Raw genomic sequence first — 18,573 nt, 5'->3', positions numbered from 1 at the left:
CAGTGAGCCAAGATCACTGCACTGCAGCCTGGGCGATAGAGTGAGACTTTGTCTCCAAAAAAAAAGCCGGGTGTGGTGGCTCATGCCTGTAATCCCAGCACTTTGGGAGGCCGAGGTGCGTGGATCACCTGAGGTCAGGGGTTTGAGACCAGGCTGTCCAACATTGTGAAACCTGTCTCTACTAAAAATACAAAAACTAGCCAGGCATGGTGGTGGGTGCCTGTAATTCCAGCTATTCAGGAGGCTGAGGCAGGAGACTCACTTGAACTCGGGAGGCAGAGGTTGCAGTGAGCTGAGATTATACCATTGCGCTCCAGCCTGGGTAACAAAAGCAAAACTCCATCTCAAAAAAAGCATCAAAGAGCTAACAAAAATAGTGAAGAACTGCCATGCTGAATCTGAGAGAAAACAGGATTCCCAAGAGGTGACCCAGATACTTGAGGCTGCAGTTGCCCTGGAAGCTTTTGCCAATTGAAAAGAGGGGCTGAGAGGCTAAGCTCACTTTCAGTGGCTTTGCATGGCTGGAGATAAATATCTAAGTCTGGGGCCTGCCAAGAGTGTGGGTGATAAGCCGCCTCCCACACGTGAGTCAGCCCCCAAAGGACTGCATTTCAGAAGTAAAGGTGAACTGAAAGTAAAGCCGTCCTTACCTGAATGATAGTCCAGGTTTGAGTCACCCAGGTTCCCGAGAAAAACACCATGCCCTAAGTATGAACTCCAATGATCTCAGTTTGCTGATCCCTCCAGGCATCTGGCAAAAGCAATAGAAAATTCTCTTTGGCCAGGCGCAGTGGCTCACGCCTGTAATCCCAGCACTTTGGGAGGCCAAGTTCAGAGGACCACTTGAGGTCAGGAATTTGAGACCAGCCTGGCCAACATGATGAAACCCCATCTCTACTAAAAATACAAACATTAGCTTGGTATGGTGGTGGTCACCTGTAATCCAAGCTACTCAGGAGGCTGAGGCAGGAGAATCACTTGAACCTGGGAGTGGAAGATTGCAGTGAACCGAGATTGCACCACTGCACTCCAGCCTGGATGACAGAGTGAGACTCTATCCAAAAAAAAAAAAAAGAGAGAGAAAGAAAGAAAGAACAGAAGGAAGGAAGGAAAGACTCTGGTGAATGAGAAAATCACTCCATTTCAAATTAGTTCTACAAATAATTTCAGAAACACAATGTTTAACTTACAAAAATAAACAGACACATGAGGAAGCAAGATTCCTTGAGCTAAAACCATCAGAAATAACAGTCAATAGAAATAGAGCCAGAGGAACTCCAGACTATAAAACAAATTAGTATTATGTTCAAGAAATTAAATGCCAAAATTGAAAATTTTAGCAAGGAACTGGAAGCTCTATAAATTATATAGCATATGTGAAAAAGAAATACATAGAAAGTCAGCCAGCTGCGGTGGCTTGCACCTGTAACCCCAGCACTTTGGGAGGCCGAGCCAAGGGGATTAATTGAGGCCAGGAGTTCGAGACCAGCCTGGCCAAATGACAAAACCTCGTCTCTACTAAAAATATAAAAATTAGCTGGCTGTGGTGGTGTGCACCTGTAATCCCAGCTACTCGGGAGGCTGTGGCAGGAGAATTACTTGAACCCAGGAGGCCGAGGTTGCAATGAGCAGAGATCGTGCCACTGCACTCCAGCCTGGGTGACAGAGCAAGACTCAGTCTCAAAAAAAAAAAAATTCTATGACTAAAAAATTCAAACTAAAGGTAAGGCGCAGTGGCTTACGTCTGTAATCCCAGCATTTTGGGAGGCCAAGGCGAGTGGATCATGAGGTCAAGAGATCAAGACCAACCTGGCCAACATGGTGAAACCCCGTCTCTACTAAAAAAAAAATACAAAAAATTAGCTGAGTGTGGTGGCATGTGCCTGTAGTCCTAGCTACTTGGGAGGCTGAGGCAGGAGAATCACTTGAACCTGGGAGGCAGAAGTTGCAATGAGCCAAGATCACACCACTGCACTCCAGCCTGGTGACAGCGAGACTCAGTCTCAAAAAAAAAAGAAAAAGAAAAATTCAAACTAAAACTTTAAGCTCAATGGATGGGCTTAACAGCAGATTTGACATGGCTGAAGAATGAGTTAGAGAACTAGAAGGCAGGTCAGAAAAAACAATCCAGAAACAAGCATAGAGAGACACAAGGATGTGAAATGCAGAAGGGAAGACTACAGATATGGAAGTTACAATGAGACTGTCTTACATATGTTTAATTGCAGTCTCAGAAGAAAGGGAGAAAGAGGAACCAGACCACCAGACCAGATAGTATATTAAATTATGGCTGAGAATTTTCCTGAATGGATGGAAGACATCAATCTATAGATTTAAGAACTCCAATAGATGCCAAGCAGAATTTTAAAAAAGAAACTCACAGCCGGGTACGGTGGCTCACACCTGTGATCCCAGCACTTTGGGAGGCCGAGGCGGGCGGATCACCTGAGGTCAGGAGTTCGAGACTAGCCTCAACATGGAGAAACCCCATCTCTACTAAAAATACAAAATTAGCCGGGCATGGTGGTGCATGCCTGTAATCCCAGCTACTCGGGAGGCTGAGGCAAGAGAATTGCTTGAACCTGGGAGGCGGAGGTTGTGGTAAGCCGATATTGCTCCGTTGCACTCCAACCTGGGCAACAAGAGTGAAACTCCGTCTCAAAAAAAAAAAAAAAAAAAAAGGTTGGGAAGCGCTGACTTACAGTATGTTCCATGAGGCCTGTGCTCTAGAGAAAAATTACCCTAGGTAAGGACAATAGGGATGCAGCAAGTGTAAAGGCCCTGCGGTGGGCCAGTGTGACTGGAGCTTGGATAACGGGACTGTGGGAGAAGATGAGGTCAGAGTCAGGCTGACCTGATAGGACACAGTAAAGAGGGGGCTGTGGGAAGCCACTGGAAAGAATGAAGCAGAGAAGGAACATGACCAGATTCAAGGCTTAGAAAGCCACTTCGGCTGCTGTGTAGAGCATGGACTAGGTGGAGTGAGACAGGAAGCACAGAGGCAAGCTGGGTGGTTCCTGCAGTAAGGCAGGTGGGGGAGGGCAGGCGCTTGCACTGAGGGCTGCAGAGATGAAAGAAGTGGAGGGATGTGAGACGTATCTGGAGAGGGAATCTATAGAGTTTGCTCATGAATGGGATGGGAGGGGTGTGATATGAGGCGAGGGAAGAAATTGAGGCTACTTAGCGGGTTTGGGCTTCCGCTATGGAGTGGACGGTCATAGCACAGACTGCAGCGAGGAAGACAGGTTTGAAGGGGGAAATCAAGCATCTTGTTCAGGACCTATGAAGTTGCGGAGCCCAGCCGACATCCAAGTGGGGACAGCCCATAGGTGGTATTTGTTGACTGCGTAAGTGAGCTCAGTTCTTCTGGTGGGGAACACGGTCTGTAGTAAGGTGTAGTATTGAGTTTTAGACAACTCTGCCGAAACCCCTTAGGTGGAGAAGACTTCGGCTGCCCTGGGCCTTGCACCCGCTGGTTCTGGATGTGTTGTCTCCCGGGCTCACACGCTGGATTCACGTCGGCCCTCCCTCCTCCGCGGCCACTCTTCAGAGACTGGGTCTCTTACTCCTTTCCTCACAGGGCGTTTCTAGGCCCCTCACTATCCTGTTCAGATTCTTATTTTCGGAGCCTCTTTGAGTTTGAAGATGGCATTCTGTGTTCTGCCACTGCCAGCCCCCGTGCAAACACCATTTCTTTGATTCTTCATAACCCTGCGAGACAGAGCCTACCACCCCCATTTTAGAGAGTGTAAGCTGAGGCTGAGGGTCACATGCTATATATAAATTCCACAGGTGGGATTCGAGCCCAGAACAAACAGACTTAAGAGCCCCCCACTCCCTCTCACTCCATCCCTTTGGTTTTCACATTTACCTGCATTTTTCTTTCAGGACTTTTGAATCGCCTCTCAAAGTTGAGAAGACAAGGGGCTGAAATCTTCCCCTCAGATGCAGAGGAGTCTCTAAGCTGCTCAGGTACACGTGAGCTCCAGTTACATTTCTGGAAGGACATGGGCAGGAAACCGACAGAGATGGGAAAGTGGCTCGCAGAGGACCAGCACTGCTCATGCCGAGGAGTGGCTGAGTGTTCAATTTCAGAGGCGGCGCCTACAGCGAACCAGTCTGGCCCAGTGCGGTGGCTCACGCCTGTAATCCCAACACTTTGGGAGGCCAAGGCAGGATGATTGAGCTCAGGAGTTCAAGACCAGCCTGGGCAACATAGTAAAACCCCATTTCTACTAATTTTTTTTTTTTAATTAGCTGGGTCTAGAGTGGTGCACACCTGTGGTAATTAGCTGGGCCTGGGGTGGTGCGCACCTGTGGTCCCAGCTACCTGGGAGGCTGAGGTGGGAAGATCGCTTGGGCCCAGGAGCTTGAGGCTGCCGGGAGCCATGATCACACCACTGCACTCCAGCCTGGGTAACAGAGTGAGACCCTGTCTCAAAAAACAAAACAACAAAAATAAATCAATGAAAGGAACCATCCTGGACAGACAGGGCAGGCTTAACCTCCAGGACCCCAGGTTTCCACAGGTGACTTCTCTCGGTTTCCTGGCAGGGCAGCAGGTGGACCCAATAGGCCAGTATGGGGCAGAAACACTGCTCTCCCTAAGCACATTCTCCTGCAGGGCCCCTCTCCTCTCAGGAGTTATTAAAGTAACATGTTGCAATGATACCTGTCAAGGCATGAGGAAGGGGGACCAAACAGCAGAAAGTAATGAGATAGGACGGCTGTCACCACTCAGAGGCCGCCCTGCCCTGGGCTCCTGCTCCCAAGGTCAGAATCCCTCACTCGGAGGCAGCCACTCAGCCTTGTTGGAGAGGCAGGCCTCAGGAACATCCCAGTGTGGACGAGATGGGAACCAGTCCTCTCTCCCCACACTTCCCTCCCCTGACTACTAAAGGGCATGATTTTGTTGTTTTAATTTGAATTTTTATTGAGTTTTTAAAACCTCTTCATTGGCCGGGCGCGGTGGCTCACACTTGTAATCCCAGCACTTTGGGAGGCCGAGGCGGGCGGATCACAAGGTCAGGAGATCAAGACCACGGTGAAACCCTGTCTCTACTAAAAATACAAAAAAAAAAAATTAGCCAGGCGTGGTGGTGGGCGCCTGTAGTCCCAGCTACTCTGAGAGGCTGAGGCAGGAGAATGGCGTGAACCCGGGAGGCGGAGCTTGCAGTGAGCCGAGATCGCGCCACTGCACTCCAGTCTGGGCGACAGAGTGAGACTCCGTCTCAAAACAAAAAAAAAAGAGCATCTCTTCTACCGAGAAGGAAAGACAGGGGAGTCCATCGGGTGCGCACTCCACTGTCGCCCAGGCTGAGTTGCTGGGGCGCCAGTCTGCGGTGTTCAGCAGAATGGCGTGAACCCGGGAGGCAGAGCTTGCAGTGAGCCGAGATTGCGCCACTGCACTCCAGCCTGGGCGACAGAGCGAGACTCCGTCTCAAAAAACTAAAACTAAAAATAAAATAAAATAAAACCTCTTGATTGAAGTATAACATACACACAGAAAATCTCCCAAAGCTGGCTGGGATTACAGGTGTGAGCCACCATGCCCAGCAACTCAGGAGGCTGAGGCACAAGAATCACTTGAACCCGTGAGGCAGAGGTTGTAGTGAGCCGAGATCATGTCACTGCACTCCAGCCTGGGCGATAGAGCAAGACACTGTCTCAAAAAAAAATTTTTTTTTTCTTTGAGATAGGGTCTCACCTCTGTCATCCAAGCTGGAGTGAAGTGGCACAATCTCAGCTCACTGCAGTCTCGACCTCCTGGGCTCAAGCCATCCTCCCACCTTGGCTTCTCAAGTAGCTGGGACTACAGGTGCGGCCAACATGCCCAGCTAATTTTTGTAGTTTTTGCAGATGAAGGGTTTCACCATGTTGCTCAGGCTGGTCTCATATCCCTGGGCTCAAGCAATCCTCCTGCCTCAGTCTCCCAAAGTGTTGGGATTACAGGTGTGAGCCACAGTGCCCAGCCAAAAAAAATTTATTTTTATTTATTTATTTATTTTGAGACGGAGTCTCGCTCTGTCGCCCAGGCTGAAGTGCAGTGATGCAATCTCAGTTTACTGCAAGCTCCGCCTCCTGGGTTCACCCCATTCTCCCGCCTCAGCCTCCCGAGTAGTTGGGACTACAGGCACCCGCCACCACTCCCGGCTAATTTTGTTTTATTTGTATTTTCAGTAGAGACGGGGTTTCACCATGTTAGCCAGGATGGTCTCGATCTCCTGACATCGTGATCTGACCACCTCGGCTTCCCCAAGTGCTGGGATTACAGGCGTGAGCCACCATGCCTGGCCAAAAAAATTTTTTTTAATTAGCTGGGTGAGGTGGCACTTACCTGCGGTTCCAGCTACTCTGGAGGCTGAGGTGGAAGGATGGATTTAGCCTGAGAGATCGAGGCCACGGTGAACTGCGATGGTGTCACTGCACTCCAGCCTGGACAGAGGGAGACCCTGTCTCTGAAAAAACTATAAAGACTGGAGTTTATAGTATTGTACCAATGTTAATTTCCTCATTTTGATCTTTGTGCTATGATTACATAAAATGTTAACACCGGGCAAGGCTGAGTGAAGGATATAAAGTGTGAAAAGGAACTAAGGCTGGCCGGCGCGGCAGCTCATGCCTGTAATCCCAGCACTTGGGAGGCCAAGGCAGGTGGATCGCTTGGGCCCAAGAGTTTGAGAAGAGACTGGCAACATGGAGAGAGCTCGTCTATACAAAAAATACAAAAATTAGCTGGGCGTAGTGGTGCGTGCCTGTACTCCCAGCTACTGGGGAGGCTGAGGTGGGAGGATCGCCTGAGCTCGGGAAACTGAGGCTGTGGTGAGCTGTGATTTTGCCACTGCACTGCAGCCTGGGTGACAGAGATGAGACCCTGTCTCCAAAAAAAAAAATTCGAACTAAGGCTATTACCCTGCCTGCTCCTCTTGCAACGTGTGGATTCCCACGTTACGACACCCTCTCTCTTTCCCTCCAGCCTACTTTTACCCTTTAAAAGTGAAGCCATTGGCCGGGCGCAGTGGCTCACGCTTGTAATCCCAGCACTTTGGGAGGCCGAGGTGGGCGGATCACGAGGTCAGGAGATCGAGACCACGGTGAAACCCCGTCTCTACTAAAAATACAAAAAAATTAGCCGGGCGTGGTGGCGGGCACCTGTAGTCCCAGCTACTCGGAGAGGCTGAGGCAGGAGAATGGCGTGAACCCGGGAGGCGGAGCTTGCAGTGAGCTGAGATCGCACCACTGCACTCCAGCCTGGGCGACAGAGCGAGACTCCGTCTCAAAAAAAAAAAAAAAAGTGAAGCCCTCAAAATCATCTTTGGAGACAGGCACAGACCTCTCTCCTGGGCATGCCCTTAACATTGGCAAAATAAAATTCTATATTGATTGAGACCTGTCTCACACATTTTGGTTTACAAAAGGAACTCTATACTATTTTTGCAACTTTTCTCTGTATCTTAAAACTATTTCAAAATAAAATTTAAAACAGGCTGGGTGCGGTAGCTCATGCCTGTAATCCCAGCACTTTGGGAGGCCGAGAGGGGCGGATCACAAGATCAGGAGTTTGAGACCAGCCTGGCCAACATCGTGAAACTCCGTCTCTACTAAAAAAAAATACAAAAATTAGCTGGGTGTGGTAGTGTGGGCCTGTAGTCCCAGCTACTTCGGGAGGCTGAGGCAGGAGAATCGCTTGAACCTGGAAGGCAGAGGTTGCAGTGAGCTGAGACCGTACCCCTGCACTCCAGCCTGGGTGATAGAGAGACTGTCTCAAAAAAAAAAAAAAAAAAACCTTACAAAAATCGGCCAGGCGCGGTGGCTTACGCCTGCAATCCCAGCACTTTGGGAGGCTGAGGCGGAGAGATCACGAGATCAGGAGATCAAGACCATCCTGGCTAACACGGTGAAACCCTGTCTCTACTAAAAATACAAAAAATACAAAAAATTAGCCAGGTGTTGTGGCGGGCGCCTGTAGTCCCAGTGACTTGGGAGGCTGAGGCAGGAGAATGGCGTGAACCTGGGAGGCAGAGCTTGCAGTGAGTGGAGATTGCAACACTGCACTCCAGCCTGGGCAACAAGGGTGAAACTCCGTCTCAAAAAAAAAAAAAAAAAAAAAAAAAAAATTACCCAGAGACATATCCTGGCATATTTTCTTCCTGTTCCTCTTCTTACATGGGGGTGACATTTTCTGCTCCACCTGAGGAAGGTCATGGCAGACACACGATTCTACATCACTACATTGAAGTATCATGACAGCCGGGGGTGGTGGCTCAGGCCTGTAATCCCAGCACTTTGGGAGGCCAAGGCGGCGGATCACTTGAGGCCAGGAGTTCGAGACCAACCTGGCCAATATGGCGAAACCCTGTCTTTACTAAAAATGCAAAACAATTAGCCGGGCATGGTGGTGCATGCCTGTAGTCTCAGCTACTTGGGAGGCTGAGGCACAAGAATCGCTTGAACTCAGGAGGCAGAGGTTGCAGTGAGCCGCGATCGTGCCACTGCACTCCAGCCTGGGTGACAGAGTGAGACTCTGTCTCAAAAAAAAAAAAAAGAAAGAAAGAAAAGAAAAGAAAATGAGATATCTTGACAGGCGTCATCACTCTCATTTCACCAACAGGGAAATTAAGGCCTAGGGCAGGTCAAAGAAATTAAGAAGGGCCAGGGCTGAATGTGAATGTGGGTCCCTCAGGCCAAGTTCCAGAATCTCACCACGCCAGGATTCTTGGTGGTTTTTTTTTTTGAGATAGAGTCTCACTCTGTCATCCAGGCTGGAGTGCAGTGGTGCGATCTCAGCTCACCACAACCTCCGCCTCCCGGGTTCAAGCCATTCTCCTGCCTCAGCCTCCCAAGTAGCTGGGATTACAGGCGCCCATCTCCACGCCGGGCTAATTTTTGTATTTTTAGTAGAGATGGGGTTTCACCATGTTGGTCAGGCTGGTCTCAAACTTCTGACCTCATGATCTGCCCTCCCTCGGCCTCCCAAAGTGCTGGGATTACAGGCATGAGCCACCGCGCCCCACCACACGCCAGAATTCTTTCGAGGAAGTTCATTTCCTCACTTCTGCACACATTCACTTAAGCATGCCGAGGGCCTTGTGGGTCCTGGCCTGTGACAGACCAGGGGTGACACAGTCTATGTGGCTGCAGTCCTGCTATCAACCAGCTTCCATTCTAAAGGCTTAATGTCTGCAACCCAGGGCACCTGCCTGGCCTAGCATGAGTGAGTGGGGAAGGCGATATGCCCCTTCAAAAGAACTCACTCACTGCCCAGCTGTCAGCACCTTCTGGGTACCCTCAGCTCTCAGATCGAGGTCACCCTCTTCCCTGGTGGCCAGTGACTGAGCAAGGCAGTGGTATTGTAGCAGGACGAGCCGCAGACAAAACTCTTCAGACACCGAGTTAAAGAAGGAAGGGGTTTATTCGGCCAGGGGCATCGGCAAGACTCCTGTCTCAAGAGCGAGCAATTCCTGTCCCTTTTAAGGGCTCACAACTCCAAGGGGGTGCGTGTGAGAGGGTCATGATTGATTGAGCAAGCGGGGGGTACGTGACTGGGGGCCGCATGCACCAGTAATTAGTTCAGAGCAAAGCAGGATAGGAATTTTCACAGTGCTTTTCTATACAATGTCTATAATCTACAGATAACATCACCGATTAGGTCAGGGGTCGATCTTTAACTACCAGGCCCAGGGTGTTGCGCTGGGCTGTCTGCTTGTGGATTTCATTTCTGCCTTTTAGTTTTTACTTTTTCTTTCTTTGGAGGCAGAAATTGGGCATAAGACAATATGAGGGGTGGTCTCCTCCCTTAGTATCAGGACCTTTTCTAACGGGGGACTTCTCTGTCAGGCACTTAGATCCAGAGCTCCTCTGCTGGTGCCCTCTGCCCAATCCCCTTCCTCCCCATTTTTTTTTTTTCCTTTTTGAGACAGGGTCTTGCCCTGTTGCTCAGGCTGGTCACTGTTCCCTGTGGTGCATTCTTTGTCCCCGTCAGCCTAGTAAGCTCCAGGGGCGGGCAGCTGGCACAGAGTAGGAGGCTGCACTCCCTGACCTTTCTATGCTGCACACAGTCCTGTGCCCATCCTGTCCTCAGACCTGCCAGGGCCATGACCAACCTGCCAAGGGCGTGGGAAACTGTGTGTGACCCAGCTCTAGGAGGAGGTGGAGCAGGCAGAAGGTAGGGGAAGCTGCTGCCCCAGTAGGTTTAGAGGGAGGGTGGGGTGGGGGTGTGGCAGGGCCAGGCAGGTGAGGGTGTGTGGGTGAGGGTGTGAGTGCCTGTCTGGCTTTCGTGGGTGGGGCTGGATGAATGTTTGGGCACAGGCAGCTGCTGTCACATGGCCTGGCTGCGGGTTTGGGACAGAAGCCAGGCAGGTGGGCTGTGTCAGGCACAGCTACAAACTGTGTCAAGGAAGCGGACCAGAGCAGGGGCCCGGGGAAACTTCTGCCTTGGCAGAAGATACTGGGGAGATGGGATGATTTGGGGAGGTCTTCCAAGGCTCATGGTGCTTCATGGAGCCAGGGCCCAGGGCAGGGAGGGCTATAACCCTGGCTTGCTTGATTGGCTGAACACAGACAGGATGGAAGGGGGTGTGAGCAGCCCGCTAGGCGGATGCCTAAGTGAGTAAGGAATGGGTGGTCAGGTGGCTGAGACCCCCAAGACCAGGACCCCACTGTCAGGCCTGTGGCTTCCATAGGCCAGTAGGAAGCGTTCCCCTTTGGGCACTGAGGCCATGAGCTTCAGCTTTACACCCTTTTCCAAACAGACAGAAGTCCTTCAGGTAACCTCCAAAGTCACTTCTCCTGGCCTTCCCCAGAGGGGAAAGGAGAGGGGTCCCTGTGGGCAGGTGGCCTTTAGCGCTGGTGGAGGGCCCCCAGCAGACCTTGCCCAGACGTCAGTCCTCGTTTGAGGCAAACTGTAAAATTATTACAATTTAGGCCAGGCGCAGGGCCCATGCCTGTAATCCCAGCACTTTGGGAGGCCGTGGCAGGAGGATCTCTTAAGCCCAGGAGTTTGAGCCTGCAGTGAGCTATGACTACACCACTGCACTTCAACCTGGGCAACAGAGGAAGACCCTGTCTCTAAAATAAATAAATAGGCTGGTCATGGTGGCTCATGCCTGTAATCCCAGCACTTTGGGAGGCTGAGGCAGGTGGATCACCTGAGGTGAGGAGTTCGACACCAGCCTGGCCAAGATGGTGAAACCCCGTATCTACTAAAAATACAAAAATTAGCCAGGCATGGTGGCATGTGCCTGTAGTACCAGCTACTCAGGAGGCTGAGACAGGAGAGTTGCCTGAGCCCGGGAGGTGGAGGTTGCAGTGAGCCAAAATCGCACCACTGGGCTCCAGCCTGGGCAACAGAGCAAGACTCCATCTCAAAAAAAAAAAAAAAAAAAAAAAAAAAAAAAAAAAAAGAACTCTAGAGTGTGGGAGGGTTTGTGTGGAAGTAAATAAAATCAGCCTCTGCTGGGTAACTTTTCAAGGCAGGCAGTGGGTACGTGGGAGTTTTAAAAAATTCCCTCCCTTTACCTTTGTGTATATTTGAAAACTGTTGTAATTAAGCTTTAAAAATAATCTAGGTAAAGTCTTGGTTAAAAAAAAAAATAGTGGTCCATGACCAGCACCTTTTGGACAACTCTGGACTATGACAATCCAAGTCACTGTATTATACAGATTTTTTTTCTTTTTTCTATCTCTATTTTTTTTTTAAAGAGGTGGAGTCTTGCTCTGCTGCCCAGGCTGGAGTGCAGTGGCCCAGTCACAAGCTTCTAACTCCTGGCCTCAAGCAATCCTCCCGGCTCAGCTTCCTGGGTAGCTGGGACTGCAGGTGTGCACCACTGCACCTGGCCTAAAACATTTCAAATCATGGTAAAATGCACACAAAACCTAACTATTTTTTGAGACAGAGTCTTGCACTGTTGCCCAGGCTGAAGTACATTAGTCCTCTCTCAGCTCCCTGCAAACTCTGCCTCCCTGATTCAAGGGATTCTTGTGCCTCAGCCTCCTGAGTAGCTGGGATACAGGTGTGTACCACCATGCCTGGATAATTGTTGTATGTTTAGTGGAGACGGGGTTTTGTCATGTTGGCCAGGCTGGTCTCGAACTCCTGGCCTCATGTGATCCACGCACCTCAGCCTCCAAAAGTGCTGGGAGATTTCAGGCATGAGCCACCACACCCGGCCTCTTAACCATCTTAAAGTGTACAGTTGAGTGGTGTGAAGCACATGCACCGTTGTGCCACCCATCCCCAGAGCTCTGTTCATGTTGCTGTTGTAGTTTCACAATGACTCCTCCAGACTTCTTCCACCCCCAACCCCTTGCCATAAATCACTGCAACTGAGGGACTGCAGCCCAGGAGTTCCTGAGCAATGTACCCTGTTACCATCTGGGGTGGCGACTCCACCTGGACTTAGCTGTGGGGCTGGTCCAGGTTTCCAGTGGCCTGTAATCCCAGCACTTAGGGAGGTCCAGGCAGGTAATCTCACACCTGTAATCCCAGTGGTGCATGAGTGGGCCAGTTGGACTGCCTGGACTTCCAGGGCATGAGTCCTCATGGGCTCCTGAAGGTCTGAGGTCTGCCCCAGGGCAGACACCTGAGCAAGTCATGGCAGCTCTCAACTTCCACCCCAACCTCCTGCCTGGGGCTGCCCCAGTCACCCCTGGGGGTGGGGGGACCCAGGGAAGAGGAAGCAGGAGGAGTGAACGAAGGCTCCTCCCCAGCTCTGCTGACTCAGGGAGGCAGCCCAGGTCCAGGAGTCCACTTTGACCCCAGGTGCGAGAGTGGGGAGGGCTGGGGAGGCCGGGTGGGTGCATAGCCCCATTGACTCTGCCCCACAGCCACAATACCCCTCTGTGACACAGCTTTAGAACAATCTTGGGCTGGATGTGGCGACTCACAGCTGTAATCCCAGCACTTTTGAAGGCTGAGGCAGGAGGATTGCTTGAGCCCAGGAGTTTGAGACCAGCTTGGGCAACACAGACCTTGCCTCTATTTTACAAAAAAAAAAAAAATTTTTTTTGAGACGGAGTTTTGCTCTTGTCACCCAGGCTGGAATGCAGTGGTGTGATCTTGGCTCACTGCAACCTCCACCTCCCGGGCTCAAGTCATTCTCCTGCCTCAGCCTCCGGAGTAGCTGGGATTATAGGCATGCACCACCCCCACCCCCCCACCCCCAGCTAATTTTGTGTTTTTAGTAGAGATGGGGTTTCTCCATGTTGGCCAGGCTGGTCTCGACCCTCTGACCTCAAGTGATGTACCCGCCTCTACCTCCCGAAGTGCTGGGATTATAGGCATGAGCCACTGCACCCAGCCTAAAAAACAATTTTAAAAATAAATAAAAATTTTTAAAAGACCAATCTTGAGGCCGGGCGTGGTGGTTCACGCTTGTAATCCCAGCACTTTGGGAGGCCGAGGCGGGCGAATCACGAGGTCAGGAGATCGAGACCACGGTGAAACCCCGTCTCTACTAAAAATATAAAAAATTAGGCGGGCGTGGTGGCGAGCGCCTGTAGTCCCAGCTACTCGGAGAGGCTGAGGCAGGAGAATGGCATGAACCCGGGAGGCGGAGCTTGCAGTGAGCCGAGATTGCGCCACTGCACTCTAGCCTGGGCGACAGCGAGACTCCGTATCAAAAAAAAAAAAAAAAAAAAAAAAAAGACCAATCTTGGGCCGGGGGCGGTGGCTCACACTTATAATCCCAGCACTTTGGGAGGCCGAGGCGGGTGGATCACGAGGTCAGGAGATCGAGACCACAGTGAAACCCCGTCTCTACTAAAAATACAAAAAATTAGCCGGGCGTGGTGGCGGGCGCCTGTAGTCCCAGCTACTCGGAGAGGCTGAGGCAGGAGAATGGCGTGAACGCGGGAGGCAGAGCTTGCAGTGAGCCGAGATTGCGCCACTGCACTCCAGCCTGGGCGACAGAGCGAGACTCTGTCTCAAAAAAAAGACCAATCGTGGAGGACTGGCAGAGCTAGGGCCGGTACCAGAAGTTATCTGTTAGCCTGTGCTTTGCAAGGTCTGAAACCCTCAGACGCTGCCTCTCCAGGAATGCCCAGTTCTCCTCCCTCAGGCTGGGGCCTGGCCCAGCCCCAGGGGAGAGAGGACAAGGGAGGGCAAGGAGTGAAGGGCGGCCGGGGGACACAAAGCTGTCAGGTCCCTGGACGTGCCCAGGGGATGCTGCCTGCTTTACAAATGAAGAATCCGAGGCTCAGGAAGGTCACCAGGAAGTCACGGACAGGACTGGGATTCAGAGCCAGGGCTGCCTTGTTTCAGCTCCTCCTCCTGGTTAGAAAACAGTCCTGAATTGCCTCTTTGCAGATGGTGTCTTGGAGCTGAGCATGGCCAACTGTCAGGCACTGGAAGAACTGGGGGAGTCCGGACATGCGCTGGCCACCAGTCCCCCACACTCAGGGCTCACTGTCTCTTGAGGGTGACAGAGGATAATGCACTGTGACAAGCGCCATCACAGCAAAGAAATAGAAAAAGTCTGGAACAGCAAGAGGATGGGGTGATTAATTTTGCCTTGAGGGTAGGAGGAGGGGCCTTGAGGACAGTGGGTGCTCTTAATGGACTATTCCAACAACCAGCCTCTTACGGATGAGGACACAGAGGCAGCCCCTGGAGCAGAGTTGCACGGAAGCAGTAGCAGTGGCTTGGCCCGAAGACTAAAGGAGTTGCAGGGCCAGTCTTGAAGCTGGGACTACACCTCTCGGGCAGAGGAGTGTGGGGACAGAATGCGTAGGCTACAAGGCTCCCTCTGGGGCAGATTAGGGGGTGGCTGGGCAGTAGGAAGCCAAGGCAGGTTGTTGCAACAGTCAAGAAGAAAGGTGATGAGGCCAGAGGTGGTGGCCAGAGAGATGAGGAAATTCCTCCTCACCAGGATGGCTGCAGGATGATACAGTCCTGGCCACTCACAGACAGCATGGATGCAGGAAGACAGACCACAGACCCACAACAATGAAGGTGCATGCCGGTGTGGGCAGGACTCAGCCTTCCAGCACTTCAAGACAGGCCCATGACAAGCATTCTGTCCTTCTGACAAACCTTCCCCATAAGGAAAAGGGAGAATGACCAACTGACCTTCACAGATGCTGCCACTTGCCAGGCACTGTGCAGGGTGCTTTAGAGATGCTAGTTCACTTAATCCTCCCCTTTTAGAGATGAGGAAACTAAGGCTCAGAGAGAGAAATTAAATTGTCCCAGGTCAGCCAATTCAGGAAGTGGGTGCATCCAGGGAGGTTGGTTTCACTTCCCCTGGCCTGGTGCCCTAAGTGCCCCACCCCTTGACATCTGAACAGTGTGGCTCCTATGCCAACTCTACAGGAATGTAATGTCTGGGGGCAAGTGGCTCCTTGCAGGGGCATCTGCTGTGCAGGCCCAGGAAGGTAAATAAAGTTCACTGAATACAAGATCCCCCCATCCCAGCAGGAGACCTGCTTGGCCTCTCCCACGCTGTCCAGGCAAATGTTGGAGGGAAGAAAAGAGGCCTGGCCTCCTGTTGGCTTCTACCTCCTCACCTCTGCCCAGCCCACTTTCTTCTCTCAAAGGCCTCAGCAAGGCCAGTGGGAGGCCAAGTTCAAGGGGACGGGGTGAGAACAAGAGGCAGCCCGCATGGACAGGAGTGCAGTGCAGTTGAGCACCTTCTTTTTTTTTTTTTTTTTTTTGAGATGGAGTCTCGCTTTGTCACCCAGGCTGCTGGAGTGCAGTGGTGCGATCTTGGGACACTGCAACCTCCACCTCCCAGTTCAAGTGATTCTCCTGCCTCAGCCTCCTGAGTAGCTGGAACTATAGGCGTGCGCCATCACACCTGCCTAATTTTTGTATTTTTAGTAGAGACAGGTTTTCACCATGTTGGCCAGGCTGGTCTCGAACTCTTGATCTCAGGTGATCTACCTGCCTCGGCCTCCCAAAGTGCTGGGATTACAGGCAGGAGCCACTGTGCCCTGCCTTTATTTATTTATTTATTTTTGAGAAGGAGTCTCACTGTGTCGCCCAGGCTGGAGTGCGGTGGCACCATCTTGGCTCACTGTAAGCTCCACCTCCTGGGTTCACGCCATTCTCCTGCCTCAGCCTCCCGCGTAGCTGGGACTACAGGCGCCCACCACCACACTCTGTAATTTTTTGTATTTTTAGTAGATATGGGGTTTCACCATGTTAGCCAGGATGGTCTCGATCTCCTGACCTTGTGATCCGCCTGCTTTGGCCTCCCAAAGTGCTGGGATCACAAGCGTGAGCCACCGTGCCCGGCCTTTTTTTTTTTTTAAAGACAGGGTCTCGCTCTGTCACCTAGGCTGGAGTGCACTGTTCGATCATAGCTCACTGCAGCCTCTAATTCCTAGGCTCAAGGGATCCTTTTGCCTCAGCCTCTTGAGTAGCTGGGACTATAGGCACCACTGGCTTGGCTAATTTTTTATTTTTTTGTAGAGACAGAGTCTCGCTCTGTCACCCAGGGAACTCCTGGGCTTAAGCAATCCTCTCACCTCAGCCTCCCAAAGTGTTGGCATTACAGGCGGGAGCCATTGCACCCAACCCAGAATCTGAGTTTTCGTGAGAACTTATCTGTGACCCCTCTCTCTCTTCCTCATGCCATTTCCTGCAAGTGGATTCTTACAAGAACCTTCATTCAAGCCCTCTCATAAACATCCCTATCACTGTCTCTCCCACGCAGTTGACAGAATGAACACCTTCTCAGCAGCTTCCAGCTTCCAGGCCCTCCTTGGCCCCGTTTCTTTCCCTAGAGACCCAGGGGACCCGACCTTCTGGCTGCCTGTGCCACCTCACAGGCCCCATGTCCAGCTGCGTGCACAAGCTCCTCTCTCTCAACGCTTTGGAGGCTCCCAGCGCCCACTTCAAGAGGCTTCTCTGGGTCTGCTCTTGGATGCCACCTTGGTCCCTTCCCACCACTAACCTTTCCCACCCAGGGCTTGGACCTTGCTAGCAAGCTGAACGTGCCCTGCCTTCTCTAGCCCTGCTGTCTGCTCTGCTGGGAACACTCCTCGGTGGAAATGCTTCCAGGACCATCTCAAAAGCCATCGCTCCAGTGAGGCCTTTCCTTGGGTCCCCCAAACAGCCAAACAGGTTCTTGCTCTGAAACTTTATCTGTCCCAGTGAGTAACCCTACCAGACTGGCTCCTCAAGGGCTGAGACCCAAAGCAGCTATTAATGAGTTTTCTTAGACAAGTCCTCTGAAGTCTGGCAGTTCTATTAGAAGTTCTGGCCAGGTGTGGTGGCTCACGCCTGTAATCCCAGCACTTTGGGAGGCAGAGGCAGGTGGATCACCTGAAGTCGGGAGTTCAAGACCAGCCTGACCAACCCCGTCTCTACTAAAAATACAAAATTAGCGGGCATGGTGGCACATACCTGTGCCAACCAGCTACTCGGGAGGCTGAGACAGAAGACTCGCTTGAACCTGGGAGGGGGAGGTTGCAGTGAGCTGGATCATGCCAATGCACTTCAGCCTAGGCAACAAGGGTGAAACTCCATCTCAAAAAAAAAAAAAAAAAAAAAGTTGCCGGGTGCAGTGGCTTACGCCTGTAATCCTAGCACTTTGGGAGGCCAAGGGGGGTGGATCACGAGGTCAGGGGATCGAGCTCATCCTGGCTAACACGGCGAAACTCCATCTCCACTAAAAATACAAAAAATTAGCCGACTGTGGTGGTGGGCACTGTAGTCCCAGCTACTTGGGAGGCTGAGGCAGGAGAATGGCGTGAACCCAGGAATTGGAGATTGCAGCGAGCCGAGATCGCACCACTGCACTCCAGCCTGGGTGACAGAGCGAGACTCCGTCTCAAAAAAAAAAAAAAAAAAGTTCTAGTCAGGCATGGTGGCTCACGCCTGTAATCCCAGCACACTGAGAAGCCGAGGTAGTCATGAGTGATTTGCCTGCCTTGGCCTCTCAGTGTGCTGGGATTACAGGCGTGAGCCACCGCGCCTGGCGAGAAGTTCTTCCTAGAGGTTCTATGCTGTCCTAGCAAGAACTGGCAAGAACAGCGTAGAACACAAGGGGTTGCAAATTTGTGGGCCGTGGACCAAATTTGTTCCACAAGTGACAATATGTTTTTTAATTGAGGTAAAATGTGCATACCATAAAATTAGCCGTTTTAAAGCAAACAATTCAATGACATTTGTATATTCATAACGTCGTGCAACCACCACCTCTACCAGGCTTCAAAACATTTTCCTCATGCCAGAAGGAAACCCTGTGCTCCTTAGACAATCACTCTGCCTTTCTCTCTCCCCACAGCCTCTGGTTCCAATCTGCTTTCTGTTTGTATGGATTTACTTATTATAAATGGCATCATTAACACGTGGGCTTTGTGTCTGGTTTCTTTCACTTGCCATAACGTTTTGGAGGTTTATCCATGTTGTGGCAGGTATCATCAGTATTTCATTCCTCTTTTTCTTTTCTTTTCTTTTTTTTTTTTTTTTTTGAGACAGTCTTACTCCATCATCCAGGCTGGAGTGTAGTGGCACAATCTCCATTCATTGCAACTCTGCCTCCTGAGTTCAAGCGATTCTCCTGCCTTAGCCTCCCAAGTAGCTGGGATTACAGGCTCGCTCCACCACGCCTGGCTAATGTTTGGTGT

This window comes from Symphalangus syndactylus, chromosome 7 (genome assembly GCF_028878055.3).
Source record: "Symphalangus syndactylus isolate Jambi chromosome 7, NHGRI_mSymSyn1-v2.1_pri, whole genome shotgun sequence".
NCBI classification, from domain to species: Eukaryota; Metazoa; Chordata; class Mammalia; order Primates; family Hylobatidae; genus Symphalangus; species Symphalangus syndactylus.
The sequence above is the reverse complement of the archived record's forward strand: the minus strand, read 5'-3'. Positions refer to the sequence as shown.